Source organism: Ochotona princeps, chromosome 16 (genome assembly GCF_030435755.1).
Source record: "Ochotona princeps isolate mOchPri1 chromosome 16, mOchPri1.hap1, whole genome shotgun sequence".
Taxonomy (NCBI): domain Eukaryota; kingdom Metazoa; phylum Chordata; class Mammalia; order Lagomorpha; family Ochotonidae; genus Ochotona; species Ochotona princeps.
This window is the reverse complement of record NC_080847.1, coordinates 17,247,132-17,252,637: the sequence shown is the minus strand read 5'-3', so window position 1 is coordinate 17,252,637 and position 5,506 is coordinate 17,247,132.

The following is a 5,506-nucleotide window of genomic DNA, read 5'->3' as shown; positions in this document are numbered from 1 at the left end:
ATTATAATGGAGGAAGATGACATATTCTGTAAAAGAGTGATGGTCAATTTAATATTCTACTCCTTCCAGTGTGTCTGCAGCAGAATATGGTCTCACAAATGAAATAAGACATCGGTGACTCAATACAATAGAGCCGACTTTGGTATAGTGTTCAATATTACATGGACATAGCTTTATTGCAGGAGAATAAATTATATAAAATATCAAAAGAATGCCATTGTAACAATATCAGTGGAAAAGTCTAGAGTTTGACTATCATGGATACTTATTCCCCCAAATTAATTTGAATTTCTATATTTTATTTTAAGTGTGGCACCATCATTTTTGCACCTGCTACAAATCAAATTCACATCTTTTCATAAACATCATTCCTCTCCCTTTATAAAAGGACACATGCACGATAAAGAATGACAAGCAGTAAAAGTTTGTTTTTGTCTCTCTACATGAGTGAATCCTATCATCAATGCTTCGTCTGTAATTCCTGTGAAAGTTAAAACTTAGCAGCAAAAAATATGTGTGTGTCCGTGTGTGTGTGTGTGTGTGTGTGTGTGTGGCTGTCAAGCACTGTGTCATTTGAGTCCATTAGCAAAGGTAGCTTCTAAACACTGTACTTCTTATTTACTACATCATTGCAAGTATTTCAAGTCAGCAGGAGCAGATGAATTATTGTAACTGTATAGTATCAAGTGTACTGATGTACCATGACTTATTTAATTGCCACATTATTCATGGATATTCATGTTGTTTATAGTCTGTTAAGGAATGAATTGTGGACCCTCAGAAATTTTATTTTAAATCCTTAACCCAGTACAACTTCCTGCCTCAGAATGTAATTGTGCTGGAGTATAGGGTTCTTAAGATTAAAATGAAGGCCTTGATATGAACTCTAATCCAACCTGACTCAGCACCTTACACCCAGAGGAAACCAGGACACCCAAAGAGACACAGGATGCAAGCACATAGCGGAGAAGGACCAAGAGAAAGCCCTAGCTGCAAGCCCAGGGCAGACTCTAAGGAAAGCAAACCTGTGTACCAAAAATGTGAAAAAATAAATATCTGTTCTGAAGGAAAATTATAAGGAATTTCAAGGGACTAGAAATAAAGGAAGATATAGGAAGTATAATATGAAGTATCTGGAACAGCCATCATAGAAATTCAGGTTCTCGGCTTGGCACAATGGCTCAGTGGCTAAAGTCCTCACCTTGCACATGCCAGGCTCCAATTCAAGGGCAGGTTCCATACCTTGGACTCTCCACTTCCCATCCATCTCCCTGCTTGTGGCCTGAGAAAGCACTCCAGTATGGTCCCAAAGCCTTGGGAACCTGTACCCATGTGGGAGCTAATAGAGATATATAGTTTGGAAAAAAACTGTGCATGGATCCCCAGAAACTATTATTCCAAAATAAACTTTTTTTTAAAGTTTTCATTTCTATCCTCAGCTACTGGAGCAGAGCCTATCATTTCTACCATGTGCACAAGCAGATGACCATGGGAAGAGGACAGTGTTTTAATGGAGGGATGACTGTTTCATTAGGTTTTAGAGAAACTCTCCCTGGTCGTTCCTGAGCAGTTAAAATGCATCCCTGAGTAATTCCAAGGGCTTCCCTGGCAAGATGGTCTGTTTCAACTCCCTCACCTTCATTCTTTGCCAATGGTCTTACTTGATAAGCAGGGTGGAGAACTCGGAGACACAAGAGGCAGTAAACAACCTCAATTGTGTCTCCTTTCCTCACCTTTTAATGACTGTCATTCCTCAGCTCCAAGAGGTTATGTGATCCAATTAGGCAAATTGAAAAAGACTGCTTTTATGCAAAAGCGTGAGAAAGTTAATTGAAATCAATCTATGTGCAACGAAAATGCTGCAGACATCACTGATAATTTAGGGCAATTAAATGAAATGCTGTCCTGAAGGAAGGCAAAGACATCTAGCTTAAAAGTGTGTTATAGGAAAATTATGAAAAATATTTAAATTATATTATTCACCTTAGACGGACGAGGGCATTTAGACCCATTAGATAGCATATGATGCTTCATTAGTCAGGAGCTGTGTGCTTAACACAATTGAGAAGAGAAATTTTCAATTTGGGTTCTTTGTTACAGCAAAATAACATGTTAGGAGGGAAGAATTCCTTTGCAACAAGATGGCGCCGAAGGCGAAGAAGGAAGCTCCTGCCTTCCCCAAGCCGAAGCCAAAGCAAAGGCACTGAAGGCCAAGATGGTGGTTTTGACAGGTGTCAGCAGGGAGGAGAAGAGAAAGATCCCTATGTCACCCACCTTCCAGTGGCCCTGGATCCAACCCTTGGTGCGGCAGCCCAAATACCCCCTGAAACTAGATACTTGTTTTCTAGTATTGCTTTCCTGATACATGGGGACCTGTATTACAAATAAGTGTCATTGAGAAATGTAAGCTAATGTCTTCTAAATTTTTATCACCTCTTTGAAACACCACCCTATTTATCAATTTAAACTATGTTGTGATGTGATAACGATGCTAGAACATCAATGACTCAAAACAAGGCATGCAAATTTGTTGCTCATGTGAATAGGGGACTTGGTTTCTCATTACATTTGAGCTACTTTTGGTAGGAACCCAGCTCTTGTGGACTTCATTTGGAGGAGGCTTAGATCATACTTATTCACACACAGCTGAGGGGAAAAAAAGCCTTTGCACATGTCTAAGACACCCATTATTCTGTAGGTAGAGGGAAAGAAGGAAGCCAAATAGTCATGCCCTGGCCCCAAGAACATCTCTAAATTTATTTTCTAAGACCAGCATTACTATGCTATCAATGTCATAAAAAGATACTAGTCAGAAAGTCAAGGTCAAAATCCTTGATAAATGTAGATGCAAATTCTCAACACAATATGAGCACTTTAAAAGGATTATACACCATAATCAAGAGGGATTTACTCCTAGGGGGAAGGATGGTTCAACGGATGAATATCAATTAAGGGAATGAACTCTATCAACAGAACAAACACAAAAAAGTTACCAGGTAATTTCGTTAGGTGTTGGAAATGTGTTTTGCAAAGTCCAAAACTCTCTCATGATAAAATTCTTCAACAAAATGAGTAAAAGGAAAGTACCTTGACATAATAAAAATTATATTTATAAGAATACACAGTTAACATATTTCTAAACTCTCTGAAAAGCTGACAAGTTTACTCTGAGATTAGAGACAGGGCAAAGAAACATATTCAACTAGGTTCCATCTTGAGCAATTAGGCGAGAAGAGACAACAAGTATTCTAATTGTAAATAAATATCCATATTTGTGGACACATATGTAGAAAACCATTAAAACTCCACCAATACCCTTACAAAGGAAGAAATTCAGTGAATTTATGCGGCATGAAGTCACCATATAACATTAATTGTGACTGTTGGGATTGTGGTGTAGAAGATAGAGAAGCTCCTTGTGATACGGGCACCCCGTCCTTCAGTGTTTTCCTATCCCTACTGTTCAGTTGCCAATCAAGATCTCTGCAGCACTTGGGAAGGCAACAGAGGATTTTGCAAATGCTTGGGCCCCTTCCACCCACATGGCAGATCAGATGGAGTTCTTGGATTCTGCCTTCAACCTGGTCCAGTCCCTATACCTGGGACCATTTGGGGAGTGAACCAGAGCTTAGATTTTTCTCTCTTTCTTTCTCTCCTTCTATTAACTGCCTTTCAAATAGACAAATAAATCCTCTAAAAGATGAACTGTTTTACTATATACTAATAATCAACTGCTTGTAGGGCAAATTAGGAAAACAACCACACTCACAATAATACCCAAACAAATGAAATACTCAATGTCAAACCTCACTAAGCTAGTGAAATTATTATATCCTGAAAAAAATACAAAACATACTGTATGCAGTTAACATACAAGAAAATGAAAACCTTAGGCTAAATTATTAGAAAATTAGTGTTAAAATATTCATTCTGCTTCAAAAGACTCACATATTCAATGCAACCTGCCTCAAAATTCCAATGACATTTTTCATAGAAATAGAAAAAGCAATTCTAAAATTCATACACAGCCATAAAAGACCACAAATCACCAAATCAATCTTGAGAATAATAGCAAAACTGGAGGCATCACATGTCCTGATTTCAAAATAAATTACAAACTGACAGTGATCGAGATGGCATAAAGACAAGAAGGACAGAACCATAGAACAGAATAGATGACCCACAAATAAACCCATGCATATGCTCAAATGATCTTCTACAATGGGCCATGAATATACACCATGAAAAGAACAGCCTCTTCAACAACCTGTGCTGGGAGAACTGGAATCTAACTGAAAAAAAAAGCATAATATTGAAACTTTATCTTACACTTATACCATGAACAAAAATAAACTCAAAAATGCATTAAAGATTTAAAAATTTGACTGAAACCAGTGTTCATTTAAAAGTTGGAGTGTTTGCCTGTAATAATCAAGTCTGAGGTTTCATTTCTGGCTCCAACTGTTGATTCCAGCTTCCTGGTGATGCAGACCCTGGGAGGCAGTAAGCATTGCCTGACATAATTGGGTTCCTGCTACTCCATGTGAGGTCTGAATTTGTTCTCAGCTCCAAGCTCAACCTCAGTGTAGTCCCAGCTGTCCTGGGGTTATGAAGAAGGAATCAACAGATGTGGCCTCTCTCTCCTGCCTTCTTTTTTCTTTCCAGGTCAAATAAACAAATCAATCAAATTTAAAATTTACATATTAGAACTCAAACTGCAAAAACCCTAGAAGAAAACTTAGGGTAAAACCTTCAAGATCATAAGGCTTGGCAATGACTTCAGAAGTAGAACACCAAAATCATATTTAATAAACCCCAAAACACACAGTTGAAATATACCAAATCAAAAAATTTTGCACAGCAAATCAAACAACAGAGTGAAAACCCAACTTACAGCGGAAAATAATTGCCAGTTTTATACCAAACAATGTATTCATTTCCATAATATATAAGGAACCTAACAAAGCGAAAAATGTAAAGAAAGCTAATGACCCAGCTTAAAAAAAATGGGTGTAGACTTTGGTGAAATATTTTTCTAAAGGACCAACATTTATATTATTTAAAAAAAAGAAAAAAATAGAGGAAAGAAGGAGAGAGTGAAAGAAAGAAAAAAAACAAGGCAGAAAGAGAAAGGAATAGATAGATAGATAGATAGGTGATAGATAGATAGATAGAGGATGAAGGAAACGGGGAAGAAAGCAGCCAGGTACCTATGTAAGCCTACCTTCTCACTTTTCCTCTCCAACGATTTTACTCCTATTCGCATTAAATTTCTTTATATATGCATATCCCCATGTAAACTCTGAAGTTCATCAATGGGCCCAAGAGTCTATATTCACAACAGCCGGATGATGACTGTGTTGTATTCAACACTCACTGAAAACTTTATGAATTAATGGCTGATTTTCAATCACAAGGCAACAACTCCCCAATGTGAGGATGCTCTCCCAGCTGTCCTGCACACTGGATCTGCAGCTTCCCTGCACAAATCTGCCTTGAAATTGCC